A 23,749-nucleotide genomic window follows, 5' to 3' on the forward strand; every position below is an offset into this window, starting at 1 on the left:
AAAAAAAAAAAAAATCGATTTTTTCTTATTTCTAGACCAGAATACCCCCTTAAAGCGAAGAATAAATGAGTTTTAATTAATAATTAAATTCTTTTTACTAAAAGCTTATTCCCTTCCTAATCTGTTAAATATCACAAGATTACAATCCCAATACGATCAAGTTACACAGAGGTCCTTTCAAAGCAATATAATAGCTCGTTGAAACGTTTACTTTTGTAAGTCAGTACGATCCACAAACGGAATTGCTCAATCGAATAACAACGTTAGAACGTTAATACGTTAGAACATTTATTTTATTCTTGATCTTGATCTCGATCTTGGATCTAGCTTCTCGAATAGCTTAACAGAGCAAAAGAAAGAACAACTTCGAACGTCATAATAATAAACGAGTATTTACAAAAAAATAATTCTCCCGTTTTAACGACACTTCGCGTAATGTTCTTTTTTTTAACCCATAACCACGTGTTTTTCTTTTTCCTCTTTGATTAGAGTTAACGCGAAAACAATAAACCGCAGACGGTTCGCCGGGTATATACGATGCGCCGAATAATTTCCGCAACGTTGGAAAGGAAAGTTTGTTCGAGCACGAAATCGAGGTCTCTATTACACTCAACTTCCGCGGCCCGGAGGTCGATGGATTTGCGAAAACGCGTTTAAATTTGCATTTCATTCTGGCGTTGAACCATCGCCAGAGAAATATAGACCAAGAGAGAGAAAGAAAAAGGAAGAGGAGGGGGAAGGGGGATAATGGTGGTGGCGGTAACAGTGGGTGGTAAAGATTCTACCAGATTGTGGAAAGAAATTATACAGATCTCGTTTATTTCTTTGATTTTATATTAGCCTCGAAATTCTACCAATTTTTTTATTTTTTTATACTAGACAATCAATGTCTGAATTACAATTATATTTTCGTAACCATGTTAAACAAATTTTTGTAAACGTTATTTAAACTAAATGACAATATTTTGTTGAAAACTAGAATATGTCTAGTTTATAATTATGCATTTATCTCAAATTAAAACAAATTAAATGTTACTTGTACCCTATTCTTTTTCGATCATACAAATATTAAATTCAATAGTATATTCATATGCGTTCGTTCAATATTTCGATTAATTGTTAAATATTTATTTTGAGATGTTTTTTATTCTTTGCTGTATTCTTCAGTTAAAACGTTTCGCCCGAACAACGTTAGATCGCGAAAATTTGTTAATACATTGCGTACGGGTTACGATAACTCTCGTTTTACTTTTCAATCTGTTAAGACTGATTAATTATTAAGATCATCTATTTGAAAATTTTGATATATTCTTTTGTGATATTTATTCTATACAATATCTTTAATCAGAATAGTCATTTAAATTTCATATGATTTGCTTTTTTATTTGTTTTTTCTTCAATGGAACCACTCGCCCCTATTAATCCTTTACCGAAAATTTTTCCATCCTTTTTGTTCGTAATTCTCTTTCTCCCTCTCTTTCTTTCTCTTTCTTAGTTGAAAGTATTTTACCTACAGGAAACATCGTGTTGTATCTTAGGAAAAAGTACACGGTGGAAGTATGTCGACGCCGTTCTTCAATGTCGATCGGCTTCGGGAATACAAGAAATTACAAGATGCCTATCCGATGGTATAAGCCTAATGGTACCGATTCGGAGGCTATAAAGAGCGAAGTAAGTGCTCCCTGCCGAATCACTGTTCCGACTGACTGACTGACTGACGGACCAAGCCGTTTCCTTCGCGGTAAGGAGAACATTCCATCACGTAACCAGACAGACTGGACTGTCCACCGAAATCGGTGGCCCCTTTGGGATAAAATACTACTTCAAAACGTATTGAACCAACCACTAACTTTCTAACTTTGACATTTTTATTCCCAATCCGAATATTACCATTAATTTTATTTTTCAATTTTGATTTTATTCTTAATTTTATTCGTGTTTTTTTATGTTTTTTACTTATTCAATTGTAAAACGTAAATTCAAATTTATTGGAATAAAAACTTCGATGCTCTTATTCGGAAATAGGTGATGAAAAAATCGATGTTTGTTCTATTTTTATTCTTATTTTTATTATCTTAATACAATTTTTATAAATATCCGTTCTTTTAAATTCTTTTTTTTTTATTTTTTTTTTTTTATTTTGATATTTTTTATTCAACTGGAACAGCGAACGTTAGGGAAGGTAGTTTAAAATTTACATTACCAGTAACTTTGAAGCTTTTATTATAAAATTGATTGAGATAGAATTTTATTTTTTTTTTCTTTTATTTTTATTCTCTTACAATTTTGAAGTCTCCTATCTCTATTTTATTATACGTGTACAACATTTTTTTGTCTCTAACTAACTTTAACATTTTTATTTGGAAAATGATTTTTACCATTTTACAATTTTTATTTTTAAATGTTTATTTTTTAATTCATGTTTTATCGAACCATGAAGATGAATCAGTGAACGTTCGGACGTATATAAACGAATAAAAGTAAACAATAATAAAAATCAAGTAAATCGACTGAAGGTCATCGTTATCCTTTGAAAAATAGGATGACGAGGAGGAGTCCGCTTAGCAAGAGGCTACAATTCTCAAAGGAATGATTTGCTAAATCCTTTTCGTAATCGGGTTAGACCGTCTGAGAAAGAGAAAAAAGAGAGAGAGAGAGGTAGAGAGAGAAGGGCAGTTTCTTGATAAGCCTCGGAAGAAGAAGCTTTCCTTAGTCGTTATTTCCTCGACTAGATGCTCGTAGTCACGTAGCGAAAAAATGGCTTAATCTTGAAAATCTCTTCTCGCTTACATTATTTTATTCCAAGCTCTTATCCTTCTTTGCTTCTTTGCATGAGAATAATTATCATACATACATTATTCTTTTTTTAAAAAAGAAAATAAAAAAAAGAAAATAAAAAAAAGAAAAAAAGGAACAAAGAAACCACTCAAGTATAATATCGTATATTCTTATTAATTTTGTAAGTTTCAGTTAACCCGTTGCCGCACACTTTTAATTTGACGATCGTGCTCAGAAACACACTTTTTTTTTTATTTCGGAGTAATAGGGCATGCGAAAACGCATAAAAATACAATTGATATGCTGTCTGGCATGCTGTACCTTCTTTTTTAATGTATTATTCAATAATTAACAAGTGTATGCGTTAGTACACTTCGTACTAACGCTATACTTTTTTTATTAATTAAAATGTGCACGACGGCTATAGCCGTCGTTTGCCTACATATCAACAAAGATCGGACGGCTATAGCCGTCATTTGCGGCAACGGGTTAATTGATGAAATTAAACAACAAAAAAATAAACAAAAGGGAAAAGACATAGAAAAATTTCTTGCTTCAAGGTCAATCCCCTTTGATCTCTTTGACATTCCAAAGACACTCGTCAACGAATGTGCTAACTATAGCTATCGAACAGGTTTCTTCTCACATCAAGGCGCGGAGAAAAGGTTCCCTTGAATTGAACAGGTGTCGTCGGATGAGGAGCAGAAGGACCGACGACGCGACTAAAAAAGGGAGACACGCGAAAGGAGCCTCGGGAGGCTAGTGGTCTATTCTTTCCCTTTTCTCTCTCTCTTTCTCTTTCTTTCTTTCTTTCTTTCTTTCTTTCTTTCTTTCTTTCTTTCATTGTCCACGTACCGACATTCCAAGATTCTATATGTCCTTAGATACTAATGAACGGTCTTTAGAATCGTCGTTGTTTTCTCTGGAAGTAACATGCTTCACTAGTGAGTGCTTTCTACCAACGGTACTTCTCTCTTTTATAAGATCCACCATGTGTACCCTCGGTCCAACCAAAAGTCAGACTACACACTACCCTTCCTTTCCTGTTTACTTTGGGATAATGATGTTTCTCTATCCTTCTCACATCCCTCTTCTACTGTCTGCCTTTACTTCCAGTTCTATTGAAACGATCTTGCTATGTTAGCTTTGATGAATCCTCTCTCTAGTAACATATATATATATTAAATCATCGAACGCATTTTTCAATTAAGCCTGAACAAACATCCTAATTTTAGATTAAATCTTATAATTGATTATAGTGATTTAATGATAACTATCACTCTTGATACACGAGGGAAAGAACGATTTAATGTTTTAAATTGTTGGCCTAGTGTCAGTTTCATTTATGGGACAAATGGGTACCCATGAAAGATCTAGTAATTAACGAAGCTGTTGCGATTTCAATCTAGGTGCACGAGTATTGCTTCGGGCTAGTGCGAGGACCAATAGAAAGAGACAGAAAGCGAATAAGTGTGTGTGTTTGTGTGTGTATATATGTATGAGGTAAAACTAGAGCTTGGCCGGCACATCCCACGAATATTAATGTGGCACCGTTCATTGTCTCCTAGCTCCTGCCTTTATCGATTTTTTTCATCTCTCTTCCCCTTCTCTGATTCTACGATTATTTTGGCACCGATTCATTTCTTTTTATACCTTGGCTTCTATTTTCTATTTATCACGATGACCAATTTATGATCATTCACACCTCATTTTTATTCGATATTTGTATAAAAAATAAGTAAATTTTTTAATTATTGAAATATATTCGTTTTTAGTTACAAGTATAATTGTCTAATTACCAATCAATAATGTTATTACAATTAGTTATCATTGATTATTGTATACCTATTATTGTACATGTAAATGAGATTATATATATAATAATAACGATACTTAACTTAGTTATCATATATTATACTTAATTAACATTAATTACAATATTATTGTTTAAGGATAATAATTATATTTATTTGAACGTTAATATTCATATTACTTTTCGTATGATATTTAATGATATTAATTATGATAATTATTGTATGATATATTAAATGTTATTTTATATCAAAATGGAGAGGATATAAATTCCGTTGATTTATTTATTCATTTGTTTCTACCTAAACGAAAAGTCTCGTTTATTCCAAACGAAATACTTTCTTTTTTTGTTTCATCAGACATTCTCTAATTCGTTTCACGAGGCCGTAGAATCGGCATACGATTGCGGAATTCGAAGCATCCGTTTTGCATTCCACAAGCATCTTTCTTCGAGGTACGTATTCTGACTCTCGCAAGCAGTTACACGTTGGATCGCTGACTGAGAAATTTATACTTAACCATTCAGCACGCGTTAACGGCAATATCGTTTCGAATGGCCCATTCCTCTTGATTTTCTTACCGTGACGAAGTCGTATCGAGTAGGCATCGATATTCTTCATCATTTGACTTTAACTACCTCTCGTACGTTATTGGAACTTTTCCTTCATCGACTAAATCAACATTTCCTATCCTTTATCTCCTTGATTATTTGCCCCGATCTCGAGTCAATATATTCTTCGTAAGAAAAAAAATAAACAACCGAAAGACAGAGTAAGAGTAAAAGAGAGAGAGAGAAAAAATCTACCGGGTGCAGTCAATGCGGTAGGCCGATGTTAATAGCTGATACTTTTTATTAAGGTAAAGACTGAACGATTGGCTTGCAATAAAAATACATACAGGGTCCTTGACCGTGTCCTGTCTTCATCTTTACCTTTATCATCGTCATTCATGTGATTTAGGTGTTTAATACCTTCAAAGGTTCGCGAATCTCGTTCATGCGACACGAAGGACTCTGCCCTACGCGAAGAGAAGTACTATTAAAATTCCAATGACAAGTGTCTCTCTCTTTCTCTCTTTCTTTATTTATTTATTTCTTTTTTCTTTTCTCTTGGGTTACCTTATCCCTACCTAACCCCGTCAACTCGAAGCAACCAGTCAGCCAGCCGGTCAACCAACCAACCCAACCAACCAGCCAGATAGACTTTTTCTCCTCTAACACAAACAGGAACTTTCGCTCGTACCCTTTGTTCTCCTTTACTTTTTCCCCCGTTTACGTCTTGTCCTAGCTATAGACAGGCACATGCCATCGAACAGGACCAACAACACGACGTACTAAAATACGACCCAATGATTTTTCAGTGGAAGGGATAAAGGTAGCATATTATCGGTTGAGAAGAGTCTCCCTTTTTCAGATTCTTTCGCGTCTCGGAACTGACAATAATAAATGTCTTTCTCGTCTGAAAGTTGAAACAACAACAACAATACTGGCTTTGACCATTGTGTAGAGTATTTTGCTGTAATTCGGACACCACGTGGTACTTGAATCCTTGAGTTGATTCGGTTCATTCTATTACCAGACAGGTACAAGATCTCTTTTGATTCTTTTACGAGGATACCGTGTGGTGATGATGCTGGTATGAACTGGTCAGGTGGAACAACGAGTCTTTGAGATCATTCCAACCGGCCAATTTGAGGCTATACTACGTCGGCATGACGATATAAATTCGGTAAACGCCGTCATTAGGGTCCAATCCGAAATACCGAGCGTCTATTAAACCTGAAACTAAGATAATTATCTTGGTCCTGCAAACTGCAACCATGCTCTTTCGATCGGATACTCGAGACACTTCTTTTCGACCACATTGTTACGCTTCTTTCTTACTCGATTACTTTTAGTTCGCTAAACTTTCTTCCTATTTCTTTTACTTATCTTACTTTTGTCTTCTGCAATTCCACAAATCACTAGAATTTATTTTCTCAATAAATTAACAACATTTATAATTGCCTTTACTATTTTCTCCTCTCTAATTCATTTCTTCTTTATTTCATTTCTGTCTACATTGAAAAAAATCTTTTTTTATTTGATCGCGTTTGAATTTTTTTTTTAAATCGAAAACACGAAAAACTTGTATATACGTTATTGTCTCTCATAATAAGACAAGGTCAAAGAGTTAGAAGAAACCGAAGTTGAAAGTAAAGAATTTTGCAAAAGTTTTTACCAACCGAGCTACTACAATGACGATCCCAGACTACTCGGACTCCGCAGGAATTTCGGCACAGCTGTAGGAACGAATCAACGGTGGGAGGGAGTGGGACCACGATAAAAAGTACTAAGCCACGTTTTTACTCGGGAATTACATTTGTCGGATACCAAAGACTACAGATTCGTATCTCCGAGACTCGGTCTCACTGTCGTTCTTCATAACACGTACTTTTAAAAGTACTTTTCAACTATTTTAACATTTTTCCTTATCCGTCAATCTACTAATTTCGCTTAAATTCATTAAATTCATTAATGATCACAATTTTCTTCTATTATGTCTTATTTTATTCGTTCTATATTTAAATATCATGATTATTATTTGTTTTAATATCTACCAATATTGTGTTAAGATTAAAGGTTCTTGCTTTAGAATGAAGATCTTTTTAAAGTTGACAACGTTGATACATATCACGGAAGAAAATGACAAAGTGTTCCATCGAGAATGAATTCTTTCCGCACACAATTCCTTTAGGAGAGAAGGTCTGAGATCTTGGCTTTATTGATTCGAGACGGTTGTGTTTCGTTTCGGACTTTACTTTGAACCTTGCTCCGATCCATCCCATACATAATAACGCTGCATCGTAATAATGGAGCCAGGAATTGCTACGTTCAGGTACCAGTATGTCGTCTTGGGAACGCGATACGTAAATATCTTCATCATTTGTGTTTACATGACGAATTAAAATGATAAAAAGAAAAAAAAAAGCAATACATTTTTATGTACTTACTATCATTGTTCTTTTATGATTATCGTAGTAATTTCTTTGTATTTTAATGCAAAACTAACAATGAAACAAGTTTTTTTTCTTTTATATTTCTTCATAGGTACCAGCCTTCTTCAAATGGTTTAAAATTCTTTTGTTCATTTGCTTTATTTTTTACACGATTTTATTAATTTTTTCAATGATTGGTCGACCAGAAGTAGATGTATTTTTGACATCTAAATTTCTTCCCTCTCAAAAGAAAAGCAGTAAATTTCGATCGAACAAACAAATATTAAAAATTTTCATTTTAACTATTTTACGATATGTCAACTTTCATATACACTCAAGTATTGTTATGTCCAATTAATATTATCAAAGTTATGCAAAATTAAAATCATCAATTGGGAAAATTACGAAGAAACTTTTTGCCCAAAACAATATAATAAATAAAGTCAACTATTATCGTGTTATAAAATTGTAGGATTATTGATTACCTCAGTAAGAAATAATCATTAATATCATTAAATTCGTTTACTCTTATATGAGAAATAATATTTCACACACAATTTTTTTTATCTGTCAAGATACTTAACATTTATTTCATTGCAAAAGCACTTTCGCAGCATGATTGCATAATTTTTACATACCTGTAACGTGAGACTCAATATTAATCTAAATGTGTGTAAATAGATAGGTTGTGTGTGAGTGCGCATCACACGATGCGGTTCTTCAAGAACGTCAGACCATCACACAGATTTCACTATTTGATGTCTTTGGGCGGGCAAGCGAAATGGACGGTTTTGATTTAACGAGTAAACTAAAATAAGAGAAAGAGAGAAAGAAAGAAAGTGAAAGATAGAGTGAGAGAAAGAGAGAGATAGAAAGACGAAGAGCTTTATTTCATTGCTTCTTGATTTTATTGCTCAGTGGACCGTGCGAGTTATTAAAATCGTAAGACTTCATCATCGTAATAAGCGGTTTATAGTTACGATATTATGTTGCGATAAGGCGTCCACCGTATGGATTCTCTTTCGTGATCATCCCATGGCCAGTTTCGTTTATGGACGGTCCCATTCGAAAGTTAAACATCGAAAGATCTTGCAACTTTGTAATATGCTGATAATTATAGTACTTCTCAAAGGTAAAACAGAAAGAGTGTGTGAGAGAGAGAGAGAGAGAGAGTAAAAGAAAGAAAGAAAGAAAGAAAGAAAGGAAGGAAGGAAGAAGCAGAGTAACGTGTAATAAGAGTATATCGTTGTTGGATCATTCCAAAAGGTTTATTGCTAACCAACGCGATCAAAGAGTCCTCTTTTTGCAAATCCAATTTCTCAGAGGAGGAGATACGTATTTCGTTCAGACGATATCAATAGTGTCCGAATCTCTGGATGGTAAACTCCTTCATCTCTTCTCGTTTTTCTTCCCCTTCTTCTTCTTCTTCTTCTTCATCTTCTTCTTCTTCTTCTTCTTATTCGTCTTATTCTTATTCTTATACTTATACTTCTTATTCTTCTTGACGTGCTTCTTTAAAGCCTTACAACGTTGAAAATAAAATGGACCCTTCGCGAATGTATTCGCTGAAGAAAACTCGAACTATGGGAACGAAATCGTTTTTTCTCGTTTATTGGACGAAGGTAAATAAGAGAAAACTCGTTGCCTGTTTCCTTGGTTAAAGAAGAAAAGATAAAAAGAAGAAGTAGGATATATAAAATCTGTTCTTTCCCTTCTTCGTCTTCTGATACAATCGATCCTATTCGATTTTTTTTTTTTTTTTTTTAATTTAAACGGTTATCGTATCGGGGAATGTATATTTTTCTCAAGGATCATTTCGAAGTGCGAATGATATTGACCTAAGGGAATTACTAGAAAAATTATTCGTAGTTCGAATAATTGATTAAAGGGTCTGGTTTCATTGGATCCTGTTAATATTATACTAACAATACAACAACAACAACAACTACTATTATTACAACCACTACTATTTACCATTAGTATCATAACCATTACTATTATGTGACACAAAACGACGACTAAAATTGCAGACAGAGAAACTGTCTTAGGCAGAACGACCAGGAGAATCGCACTTTCGAAACATGAAGGCTGCAAATTAGCAACGGTACGACATACCTGATGACGTCGTAAAACATAATCCCACGATTAACCAGCAAATGAAGCACGAATATCGCTTCTAGAATTTCATTTTCATGACTCCTACTTTCCACTCTCAACTCAGGTTGTCTGAAAATCATTACTTTAGATATTACATAGACATTTTTATATCGACTTAGAACTTTTTCTTGGTATATTATAACTCAATGGTATTATTTGATGATGCAAGATTCTTGTATTTCATTAATTTTACTATCCACTAACGAGTACTTGTTTAAGTATAATTCTATTAATAGTTACGCATGTAAGAAATCTTTACTAACGAGCTAATTTTACCCTAATAAGCCAATCAATTTTTTTCCCTTTTAGATAGATACGTGAAAATTGCGTAGATTTGATGAACCGAGATGAAATCCTCCCAATGAACTTTCATCTTGATCGTTGATCTCAAGTATGTGTTAAGTGAGTCATTTACCGCATTACCCGGATGCAAAATCTCGTTAGGTGATTTGAAAGTTCGGCAAAGAAAGGTTTTCCACGTCGATTGGTATCCTCTTTGATCGATTAATCGATCTCTCTTTCTCTTCTTATCCGATGAATGAGTTTTATCGTGTCATCGTCGATCATGCATGAAAATCGTCGATATCGATAGGAATAGACGGTTGCACCAAAATGACTAGACGACTTTAGATTCTTTTACATTAGAAAAAGCGACCTATCGGTTAGAGTTCCTGCTCCATTTCGCAATTGGTGTCCTAATTGATCGATCGATAAGAATTATCGATTTCCTATTAAACACACCTTTCTAGCATATATTTAAGTCATTACTAGAGATAGATTAGTCGAATTATCAACGTGTACGTGTCCGTGTGTTATTACAAATTTGTAGAAAGAATCGTAGAATGGTTCACATAAAGTGTTATAAAATTACTTTGACTTTGAACTCTTCTATTTGGAATATATCTCTATTAGAGAAGTCAGAAGAGGAATTTGCGAACGATCGATTTCTACCGAGTTCAAAGTCCAATAACGAAAGCGTCAGTGTAATTGGCTAATAGACGATCGTTCGATTACGCTCTTACCTTGAGTCCTCGGGTTTTCGGTTTAGAGATTATCGATCGATCGTTCGAAGTCGGAAGATATCGATAAGTACGTTTACATGCCGACACTACTATCTCCCATCGTTAACTCCTCGTTTCTAGCTCGTTAACATGCGTGCACCTACCGCTCGGCGTTTAGTTGCGTAATTAAGCGTCAGTTGGATCATGGATAGGCCAGGTATTTCCGAACTACCTAACTGATACTCCGATCTCCTTTATCGTCTCATACTGTTAAACCACTTGCTTCATCTTTTTCTCACTTTCATTTCGTTTCTTACACAATCTTTTTTAACTTTACATTTCATTTATTTTATTTTATCTTTCTTATTATAGATAATATACGTTGGTTAACCATGACCGACGTTTATCTATTCAATGAAGGGGGGGGGTCATTTGTGGGTCATTTGAGATCTTACTATATAATTATACTATATTATTTTATGTTTGATTTTAGAATTGTGAAACATGTCGATGTTTTGCGTGCCAATCAACGCGCGTATAATATAATTCGAGTGAACAAAGATATTAGTTAGTTGCAAAATAATTGTTTAATAAATAAGTGACATCAAGAAATTTAGTTCAAAATTTATTTTATTTGATCTATGTTGAGACCGATAATATTATTCGAAGGAAAAGAGATATAGGATGGTTGCTAAATTATTATTAAAATAAATAAGCGAGTAAAAGATATGCAGGTTTCCTTTCATGTAAACGAGAAAACTTGATTGGGTATGGAATAAGAAAGGAGTCACATTAAACGGTACCCAATCTACCGTAATGTCCCACTTGTAGAATCCACAAGATTCCTTTTAGCAATTGGATTCCAACGGTAGTGAACGTAACATCCTATTGCGGAGAATCTTGTTATCATTAAAGATGCCGTCAGCTCGTAGTGTAAACGGCTAGCAAGAGGTGGCAGAAGTGGTAGTAAAAGGAAAGAGAGAGAGAGAGAGAGAGAAGTAGAAGGAGAAGGAGAAGGAAAGAGAACGCCTGGTACTTTCTAAAGTCAAAATCCAGAACTCCTTGATGTTTTCGTGTATGACTCTAAAAGCTCCATTGAATTTTATAGTCGGTTATGAAAACTTCAATGTACTTTAAAATGAACTTTACGAACGTCGTGATAATGATCGCGAAATCTCCTTCTCTTATTTTATCTTTTTTCTTTTGTTTTTGTTCTTCTTTTCAAGGGGTTTGTTCTTTCTCTCTTGTTTCTGTTTTATCCCTCATTTATTTGTTTATTTTTTTTTCCTTTTACTTTACGTCGCAATATTTTATCCTCGCAGATTCGCCTGGACAAACTTGCTTCAACGTAAAACTCTTGTTTTTGATAATTCCATAATTCCCATTGCTATATCTTTCGAATTTTGAGCTGGGATTGCTGGCTGAATATTGAAACAATGGATCCTCATTAGCTCCTTCATAAAATTTATAGCTCTGGTATTCGAGCGTAGAACTAACGAACTCTAGCAGAATGAAAATCATATTTTGACATAATACGATTTTCCGTTTCCTTGATTGCACACATTGGAACGTGTTCGCTATTGATCGATTTGCTCTGACGTAACGTGACGTTTTCACATAACACACAAATTTCGAATATTATTTTTAATCATTAAATTTCTCTTCTTTCTTTAATACCATAATAAAATAAAATCAAATATTTTTTGCCATAATTTTATTTCAGATGAAAATTGCAAACATTTGTCGAATTCGCCGAAATTTCTCTTTTTGTTTTTCCCCTATGATATAATCATGATAAAAATTTTACTTTACTTTAGCAATTAGAAATATTTAAAAAAAGGATTTTTTTTTCTGAAAGTTAAAAAGTTAATTTACTATTCTCTGCATAAATTGTACAGAAATAGTTTTTGTTACCAAGGTATTTGAGAGAAACAGTTTTATGCAAAAATTTGGGTTAAATAAACTATGCAGTTTTCAACGACAATAAATAATTTCTAGTTTACTTGTGGTTAACTATGTGAAGAATTTCTTTCATTAAAATAAACTTTCCTTATTAAAAAATAAAAAAAAAAATAAAGCTTTGCATCGGCCGGGAATCGAACCCGGGCCGCCCGCGTGGCAGGCGAGCATTCTACCACTGAACCACCGATGCTTCGATGAAATTTTGCACACGATAGTCAAATATATATTTAATTATTAGAAAAAAGTAATGGGAGTAGGAAAAAATGTTGCATCGGCTGGGAATCGAACCTTTTTGAAGTTATACTTCTTTTGGCGCGTTCTGTAAACTGAAGTTAGATGCAACCGAAAAATTGACACTACGAAGTTGTCGATATTTACGATGCACGGGTAAAGCGATATCAAATTTTTCTTCTTAAGCGGTCACCCATGGAGCCTATATACAAGGAGGACGATCGCCGTGTTATAAATATGGGTACAATATTCACAATGAAAGGATGATTTCTATTGCAGGAACTATTAAGTTTCCGAGATGTTTATAACTAATGCAGAGAAATGTAAAGAATATCGTCTTCGTAGAAAGAAGAATAAGGAAAATAAGAAAAACAAAACACAAACTAATGTGAAACGTTGTAGGCTGCGAAGAAAAATAATCGCACAAGGATATGAATTGTCTGCGAATGAAATTTTATGTATTCCGTCAACTTCTAATTTACTTTGCGAACCATCGGGTTCAGCCTGTGATTACCGGTACAAATTTAAATAATTTAAATGTCACATCCAAAACTAATATTATTGCTAATTATTTGTTTTATTTATTTGGTCTCTATTTTTTGAAGTTATTTGAAGTTATTTACATTTATTTTATATTTATTCAATACTAAATAACGAGCGTGGGCTGACGAGGATTTCCTTTAGAATTCGTGTAGCACTCAACGTGATAACGATTTATGCACCATTTGTAAAGATTATAGATTCTTAGCGTATATTCGAAATACGCAGCTCAATCATTTTGAGAATATTGACAATATCAAAATGTTGTTATCGCGCCTCCCCACTCTTCAAACCATTGCTAAGCACGCCCGGCTGGGTCCATCAACAGACACTCGTCCTATTTTTCTACTGGACGCCTACGACGACATGTTTTAGGCAACTAGTGAAGAATTTACAAAGAAACCGACGAACAAAGCGATATTTCTTATTTTTATTAAAACCTTCTTCTTCCTCACGTATAAATAAATAAATTAAATTATACTTATTAATTATATATATAAACCTTTAACAATTGTATTAAATATCTTTATTTTATTTTATCATTTTATCGTCTTACTGATAAATTTAGAGTAAGTATTATATGGGCACGCGGGATAGTTGGAGTTTTTTATTATGTTGTTTTTTTTTTGAAGTTATTTTTTTGAAGTTATTTTTGAGGTTATTGAGGTTATACTCGTTTTGGTATGCTAAAGAAGTATAACTTCTTACGTGCGTACATAAGTACACACACCAGTTTTTTAAACATATATCGGTGGTTAGACGAAGACTCTGTATTATCGCAAAAATTTGCAAAATCAAAACTATTGTTATCGTGTTTAATATGAGTATTATTGTTGAAGAGATGTTCATTAGTATTGCTATTGCTTTTCTAGAATGTGAGAATTTTGAAAATCATAATTTGAAGTGTCGTTTAAACTATTTTTTTTCGTATTGAGGTTAGTGTTAATTATTAGTTAATATTAGAAGGGTTTTTGAACTAGATGCATTAAATACAAATGTACTTATCTTGTTGATATGAGCAGACTTCTCAGCTTGGCTAGCGATGCGTTTAGTTATTTTTTTATATTTATAGCGAACTTAAAAAGAAAGGGCAGCCTTTTTATAGAAGGCTAGATGTTCAGTGTTATTGCAATTAACGCAATGTAGAAGGCTAACGTTTTTACTTCACTCAGATTTTGTGTTATACTATCGCAGTTTAATTAAACTAAAAAAAATTCTTAGCTTTTTTTGTTATTGTTAAATTTGATTTTATTGATTTTATGAATGTTTAACGTTAGGTATATTCAATTCAATTATTTTATTTTTAATTTCACTATCGGAAAAATTGCCTGCGATGCTGAATCCAGACTGCCCGTGTGGCAGGCGAGCATTCTACTACTGAATCATCGATGCTTATAGTATATGATATCATTAATTTAAGTTTTGATATAACATTGCGATCCAAATTCTATTTGTTACTGTAAAATGATTTTAAAAATATACGGATATCCAGAAATACTTCTAGAACAATTAATTCTCGTATGCGAGGTATGCAAGATAAATATTTTCGTGTTATTCCAATTGAACATACTATGAAGTGAGAAGAAATTAAAAATAAAAAAAATGAAATAATAAAAAAATTTCTTAAACGTGGTTAAGAGTAAGTTACTAAATTTTTTTTATAAGAATAGATAAAAAAAATAAAGCTTTGCATCGGCCGGGAATCGAACCCGGGCCGCCCGCGTGGCAGGCGAGCATTCTACCACTGAACCACCGATGCTTGTGTTGTGTAGTCTATTCATTTAATATTTCAGTGAACATTGCGATCTAAATTCTATTTGATTTATTACAAACTTGAGAAAAATATACGAAATTCCGCAAATATTTTTAGAACAGATAATTCTCATATATCTATACATATATATATATATATATGTATTTACACATGTATTTATGTGTACATATATATAAAGTACACGTACACTAAACTATCTCTCCTATTATCGATTAGCAGCAAACGTTAACCTTCGAGAATACTTTCGTATTTATTGTCTTCTATAAAGTTTATGTCTTACGCGCGACCTATTTTCTTCTATGTTTAGTCTGTTTCTATCAGTCGAACTATAACTACGATGCAACACTAGCATCTGAATATTTTAAACGACGATTTTCGTTAATTGTCGCCATTCGGATAGAAGGGTATATGCAATACAGATATTTCTTATTTATTATTATATATTTAATTTCAAAGATAATCAAGCATATTTCACATAATTTCAAATACGATTTTCGCGAAAACGAACAAATGTTTATTTTGGATTTCAATTACGACACTTTTACAAGTAGAATTTCATTTTTTACATTTATAACCACTCCCACTCGGTAATATTACCTGTCCGAATATTTCCAATATATAAATAATTCTTCATAATCGTTAACGATTATATTTATCTAGCAGTAAATATTATTCTCACCAATTTGTAATATCAATTTCTCAATAATTTCATATCGTTTAAAATCGCAAGTTTTCTTTTCCATTTCGTTATAAAACCTTCAAACTTTTTCGAAATAGATCACTTGACCGGTTTACATAACATTACCATCTCAAGTTGATTTAAGAGAATGTTTTATGGTCAGTGATATTCGAATGTAAGTTATACGAAACAAACGATAAAACGAATTTGAAAAAGGGCAGCTCTTTGTTAAAAAAAAAAAAAAAAAAAGCAGAAGAAGAAGAAGAAGAAGTAACAACTGAGTGTAATAACTTGAATTTTGGTGAACATAGAGGTAACTGCTTGAAAACTTTGAACCATGTAGCAATATCAGGTTTATGGAAGAACGGAAGCTGTAGCCAAATGGTGGGGTATGTATTTCGATCCCATGTGCGAATATCTATATGTATAGGGATTCACAGTTTCAATCGTTCTAAAGCTTCTACCTTCACCTGAGTTATAATAATTGCATAACACGCCGATGGCAGAGTTTGCGGTTACAAGGAGTGCCTCGCATTGTTACTCTAATTACAAGCCGCAAGTTTGTGTTAGGAGAATGTGCAACGAACGGTTTCTACTTCGATGTTGAGGTTGTTCAAGAGGTGGGGCGGGGGCGAGGACGAGGGCGAGGAGGGGGTGGGGTATGAGGGGTAGATGCAGAGGAAAGGGATGAGTCGGACGAGTTCGTGGAATGGAACGAGTGTTCCAAGGGTGGGATTGCTGAGGTACTTCAGGTCAAGGGGTTAAAACGAAAGCCACTTGCTTTGTGCCAAACTTCGGATCCTCTCGAGGCGTAAACGCTCGTTATCTCTGATCTCGTATCAACACCGTTCGTTTTTCGAAGTTTCCAGAAACTAGAGAGAAATCAGGAATATTATAATCAGGAATAGATAGTGAGGGAGGAATGGCGCAAGCACGTGTGAAAAAAATATTAAGTATTATCATTAGAGTAAGCAGTCGTTATATTATGTTATTGTATATTTTTGTTCACATTATTAAGGGTAGTTAAATGAAAGCAGTTAGAATCTAATAAGCTGACTTTTTGTTTATTCTTTAATGTTATTAAAAATAACGGAGAATGATATATCATATAATTGATCGTAAACTGATCCTAGATTTAAGATCGATAAAGACGAAAGATAAAAACAGATTACCGTTCGAGGAGACCATATGATTTATCTTCCAGATAGGCAGGCATGATTAATGTTTTGCATCAGTGAAATTTTCTGATAGGAAATCTAAAGAAAAATATAAAAATCTCAAATTCGTTCGATAAACAGCACACCTCACCCCCTGATCGGATAGATCACTTACTTACTTTTTTATTTATTTACTTCGTAACTATAAGTTAAGTATAGGGGATGTAATTAATCATGGGTTCTTTTTTTTTATAGATTCTCAACTGTTATCAAACGATCGAATAGGTTAACAAGTTTAAAAAGATGCCACCACTTAAAAGTCAGTCTCGAGCATTAGACGATCGATAATCCTCGAAGAAAGATCCTTTTGCCATAGGGGGAAGTAATATTGAAGGTTGTTCGACCAGTTGAACACAAAGAGGCTTTAACATTCGTTTCGAAACTGTCTCCAAAACATTTACCACCCTCTTTCCGATTATTTTTTTTTATTTATCTTTTGTATTTTTAGTTATTTCCCTTCTTCTTCTTATTCTTCTGTTTTCTCTTCTTCTATCTTGGAATCGACGATGACGATCTTAAGCCTTCGAAAAGAGGCTTACGATGATTGACGGCAGACTCGAGGTTGAATATTACCAAACGTTGGTTGGATTGACGTTTTACACGACCGTTCTCGGATATTAACTGATTTAAACTTATTCTTTTCCTTCGTTGCAATTTCTCTCTTTCTCTCTTTCGTGCTGTTCCTTAAGCCCCCCTATCATTTTTAACCGATTCACAGAATCCTACAGATTTTTTGTTTTTTATTCTATATCTCTGTCTCAACAAAAATATTCTTATTATTATATTATTAGTTAAATTATTTTCTGACTTTTTTTGTTATTAATGTTATTTTTTCTTTCTATTTGTCGAGAGATTCGATAAAATAATTATTTTTGATTTCCTATCATTTCGTGCTTCGTTCGTTACCTGTATCACTTTTATCCGAATGTCAAGAATATCGTTGACGCGAACAATCAAGAGTCACGGATTAGATCTTTCATGATTCCAAATACAGAAATCGATAATCCTTATAGGAATTTTTCTCTTTATCTCTTCGAACGTCATCAAACGATATTAACTTTTTGAATTTTTTAAGATTGTCCTTCACGATTAAGCCGATTCGAGGAATTCTAGTGAAAACTGCTTTTTTTTTTTGTTGATCCTTCGATAAGAATGAAATCAAAGATGGATTATAATAAATAGAACAAAAAATATTCTATAAACTTTTATAAAATAGACTTGAATATTGGATAATAAAAAATAGTAACAATAATTCAAGATTTATAATTTATTTATTAAAGTAGAAGTAGTATAATTTAAGTATTTAAGGAATAACGTTTAACGATAGTTATTTAACGATTTAAAATATAACGAGTTAAAACGGTAAACACACACACACACACACACACACACACATCTATAAACTAATTTCAAACTATCACCACGAGATATTAGGTGTCACTCTTTACGCTGTAATCCAAAAACAACAGTCTTAACACTTTACTGACCGAACGCTCAGCCGCAGATACTCTCAAACGACCGCTGTTTTTCGGTCCACACTAACGCACGGGAGTATCTGTGCGTTTCATATGCTCAGAGAAAGTTTTCCGCTTTCTGTTATTACAGGATATATTAGGATATACAGCACATTACAGGATAGGATAATTAAATTTAATAAAATGTTGATAACAACAATGCAACAAAAGCGATTGTTCGATAAGCGTTGGCAATAAAAAGCCGATTAAGGGGTTACATGGGTTTGGGACTTTCAAAAAATTTTTTTTTTTTTATTTTTTTTTCAATTTTACAACTCATCTAGAATATTGTATTCAATTTTGAAGTCGATAGGAGTAGTAGTTTTAAAGATAGAGCTCTGGGAAGTTCCACTCTTTAATGGCTCTTATACCAGCACTCAAATCTTTAAACGCGTTTTTCTCAAAACGCTTTTTCTAAAGTCGGTTGTCAAGATTTCTCGAAAACTATTTAACCGATTTTGATGACATTTGCTACACGTCTTCGTGATACTATTGACAAGGACTTGGACGAAGGATTTTCGTTTTTTTCATAAAATCGAATTTTAAGAAACCAAAATGTGGTGCAAATTGTAGCGAAATTTGAATGTTCTTGCTTAAAACGTTGCCAAAAATCCAAATTTTAATTTTTTCCTTTTTCCTTCGTCCAGTTTCTAGTTTTAAGTATTCACTAAAAGACCCTATTTTTTCAACAGAAAAACCTCCACCGTTTTTAAGTTCTGCTGTCAACGCGAAAACACTTTTTTTCGGTAGGGTCGCAATGGCTGAGTTTAAAATATTTTTCAACCAAAAATTCAGAAAATGTTCTTTAAATATGTATCTTATATACTATAAAAAGTTTGAATAAGAATTCCATTTTTTATATAGAAAAAAAAATTGTTGAAAATATGCTATTTTTTCCCGGTGTAAAAACCCATGTAACCCCTTAATAGTCGATCGGTCGGTTAGTATTGTCGATAAAAAGCCGATTAATAGGCGATCGGTCAGTAAAGTGTTAATTAGTGAAAGACACGCCGTATTCGATTCTTCGTCGCTTATCGTCGTCTTTCGTATCCCTTCACCGTTCTCCGTTGTATTCCCGTTTACTTTCACGTCTAATGCTTGTCAAATAACTATGAACTATCACGGAATGCGCCACCCAGTCCTTTCCGTCGCCTATATATATTCTTGCCCCCCCCCTCCATCGTTTCCCGTTAACTTCCGGCATTTTTTCCAGACATCTCTCGATCTTTCCGCATTTCCGAATCGAGAACGATCGTAGAGAGACTTCGATGGAACTACGCAACGGTAACAAGTTCAGACGGTGTATCTTAGCAACCTAACAAATGAACTAATCTAAAGAAACGGTTTCTTTCTCCACGTTATATTCTCTCACACACTCATACCCATATCATACATGTACAACAGCTACAGAATAATACTCACACGTAAATACTTATAAACTATACACGTACACTTCTCGAAATTCTCTAACCCCACAATAATAATAATAATAATAATTTAATTATCAATATTCTTGTCCAAAAATATGTTATTAATATAAGTCTCAAAGGGAAATTTAGTCAGTTATTAAATCTTATGAACAATTTATTTTGAACTAGTTGTACGTTTCGTCCCTTACTGGGGACTTCATCAGCAACTTGATCATTTACGGTTCACGTGTCAATACATATGATCTTTTTTATTATATTTTTTATTATTTATGTATGACTCTGTAAAAAAGATAATATATATTGACACGTGAACTGTAAATGATCAAGTTGCTGATGAAGTCCCCAGTAAGGGACGAAACGTACAACTAGTTCAAAATAAATTGTTCATAAGATTTAATAACCGACTAAATTTCCCTTTGAGACTTATATTAATAATAATAATAATAATAATAATAATAATAATAGATATCCCTTTACAATACTGTTTTAATCTTTTATTCTTATTTTTTACTTTTTTCTTCTCGAAAAATAATAGCCAAGAAATTTGCTTTGAGGAAAAGAAATTTTTCGATACTCCGGAGATTCTACGTGAATTTTTAGCCGGAAGACAAGATGCACCCACCATGTTTAAATATACGTTCCGATAGCGATCTTTTCACGGACAATTTGCCACAGGCGGTCAAGTCGGTTCTCCTTTAAACTTTCATTACCGGGGTATATCGGGAAAAACTTTTGTCCGTTTTAGCTGCAGCTTCGGAAAATAGGCTTTCTCTATTTCTTTCTTTGTTTTTTTCTTTCTTTATACCCATTATCGATCAAGTACCACATGCTTTTGTCGGTTTTTAGAAAGGGGATTAACAACGGTTTTAATTTGGATTAGCAGTTGTACAATAGTTTCATTCATATACAAGCTGGATCATGTACAATTTCACAAAATGGCTTTATCATTTTAATTTGTTTCAAACTTTTTTCAATTAACTAAGAATAACAATTTTTCTTTTTTCTGTATACGTAAAGTACAAATCCTGGTTGGTATTAATATGAGAATTATTTTTTTTTGTCCGAGTCACGTGATCATTATTGTACTTACGAAATAAAACTGTATAAAGTAGATGAAAAAGCGTGCAATATTTAAAATAACATTTTTATAGGATATAACAAGGGATAATAATCTTTTTTATCTTTTTTAATCCTTCAGAATCTTGTTGAGAAGAGTCGCGTGATTATTATTATTCCAGTCAGGAAATAAACGAAATTCATGAAATATAGTTAATAAAAAAATGTGAAATATTTTAAAAATTATTCTATCGTGCGACTTTGTATTTAACTTACAATTAACAAAGAATAATAACTTTTTGTAACTTTTTATAACATTCAAATCTTATTTCGGATATCAGAATTTTTTGTTTACTCGTTCATTATCTCATTTAAAAAGAAAAACAAAAAGTATTATAATCAAATTGATATGATCGTTCGAAAATTGTATTGAATTTATTCTTAAATACAATAGGATATGCATAATAATCAATATAATAATGACAGTAATAACAATAACAATAATAATAATATTTGATTTCTCTTTGCAGCACTTAGATCTCACGTTAACGATGTCAAAATCTTTTTCGCAGTCGCGTGATTATTATTGCATTCAGAAAATAAACGAAATATGGGAAAACGTAGATGAGAAGTTTGGAATGGGAGAGAACGAGTTTTCTTCTTCCTTTTGTACAAAAAGAATAGGATGTTGGAACGAGTGGGTTTCGTTTCGATGTCTATACGAAACCATAGAGTAGGAGAGAGAGAGAGAGAGAGAGAGAAAGAGGAAATGGGGGAGGCCACAAATTTAATCTAGGCACGTTATGCGAACCGGGAGTTGCTGCCGTCTCGGCGTAATAAAAGAATCAGAGACAACGTTCCCTGGAATCAAAGTGAAAACGTCGCATATCCGGGGACGAGGACGAGGATGAGAACGACGACGAGGACGAGATTAATATCTCTGAAGCGTTTCCCCCTCTTTTTCTCCCCCTCCGTTCTCAGCAGAGAATAAACCAGATTCTTTTTCTGTCTTTGTCAGGTTAAAACGCTTAGAAATATGTCCAGGTAGATTTTGTCTAGTTAAATGACTTTTCTATCGGTCAATGAAAAAACTATGAAGGTTCAATCTACGAACCATCGTTTACCAAACTTTTTCTACTGCGGATCAGTTTTCTTTTTTTTTCGGCTAATTTTTTACACGATGCTCTTTGTAAGACTTGTTATTTCACCATTTTGTGTAAGAAAGAAAGAAAGAAAGAAATTTATGCCATATTATTTGAATTGTTAATTTTAATTTTTGATAAATGAATTGACGAAAGATCAGATTATTTGTTTTGAATAGATTTTATTATAAATTCAATAAATATTGCACATTTCTCTCGATATAAATTTAAATAATCTTTTAATAACGATAATAATTTAAATAGAGCGCAAATTTTGTTTCACATGTTTTAGTGCGAGTGTGAAAGTTGATGTTGTTTGTCGTTACATAACAATTGCAAATTAGAAAAGAAAGATGTTAATTTTAGTTTTATATTGATTTTTAATCGGGAAATGTTTTGAAAATATATTTTTATTCTTTATTTATGTGGTAAAAAATATAAAAACTTTGAGAACCCGTGTATGCATAAACGTTTAAGGATAACAGTATAAAAATTGTAGATACACATTTAAGTAGCATAGAATTCGTTCAATAAATTTAGTAATGGGTTTCGCATTTTTCTGACATTACCAATCTTTATATACATTCTCGAGTATCGTATAAGATTGAAAGCTCTTTTCCCGATGGTATTTTTGCTTCCACGGCGAGTAAAAAGTTCGGTAAAAGTATTTTAAAGTTCGAAGATACTCGAAGATGGAGGACATTGATTTCCCGAAGGTGCAAATATTGCCAGCGACGTTTTATCTCCAATGTGAACGATGTCATGGTGAAAATAAAATTCATTTTCATTTTTTTTTTCTCGCTTTAACACGTACATATTAAGAGAACAAAAGCACACGGAATGGATTATTTTACTTTTTCGTTTCTTATTATTTCGTTATTATACAATTTTTCGTTCCAGCTATATCGAAGGTTAAATTTAAGTAGAGAATAAAAACACAACTCGCGAAAGAAATTTTTATTTCTTTTTTTTTCTTCCCTCTCCGCGTTCCCATTCTTCCAGTTGCCGTTAAAATTTCTGGCGTTTAAAGCATGAAGAAAGAAAAAGTATCGAGAAAAAAATTGGTAAAAGCTCATTAAATCTTGGAAGCCGTAAAAAAAAAAAAAAATACAACAAAAGTTCAACTCGAGAAGTAAAATCTTAAGGGCGTTATATATTTTTTTTTAACAAGAATCACTTCGGAGCAACCCTTATACCTTTACTTCTAGCCAAGTTCGTTCCCTCTTCTCTTCTCTTCCCTCTTCTCCTCCACACCCCTCGATTTCATCGCCATCACCATTTTCTGTCGTAGTATATACATACTATATATTTCTACTCATACATATAGATTCCATGCAAATTACGCAGAGGCCGGAACAAAAGCGATGAATAAAGATATCGTCCCTTTCTGCTAGCGGCTAGCAGCATGTACAGGATGGCAGCTTCACTTCCGTTAAAGTTCGTGGCTTACCGTTGGACAAGAGGAGCTAAAGTGTCGTTG

At 33.1% G+C, this 23,749-nt stretch overlaps 1 protein-coding gene and 2 non-coding genes across 3 annotated transcripts in view; 1 reads left to right on the top strand and 2 right to left on the bottom strand.

The window, feature by feature from the left end:
* The window catches only part of LOC106793692 (mannosyl-oligosaccharide 1,2-alpha-mannosidase IA), a 306,271-nt gene that overhangs the window by 16,081 nt on the left and 266,441 nt on the right, over positions 1-23,749 (top strand). The gene's annotated exons all lie outside the window — the stretch shown is intronic.
* Positions 12,806-12,876, bottom strand: Trnag-gcc. Its single transcript has one exon. It is a non-coding gene; the product is annotated as a tRNA-Gly (tRNA).
* Positions 15,146-15,216, bottom strand: Trnag-gcc. The gene has a single exon. It is a non-coding gene; the product is annotated as a tRNA-Gly (tRNA).

Source organism: Polistes canadensis, unplaced genomic scaffold (genome assembly GCF_001313835.1).
Source record: "Polistes canadensis isolate GaletaPanama2010 unplaced genomic scaffold, ASM131383v1 scaffold_17, whole genome shotgun sequence".
In the NCBI taxonomy this organism is placed as follows: domain Eukaryota; kingdom Metazoa; phylum Arthropoda; class Insecta; order Hymenoptera; family Vespidae; genus Polistes; species Polistes canadensis.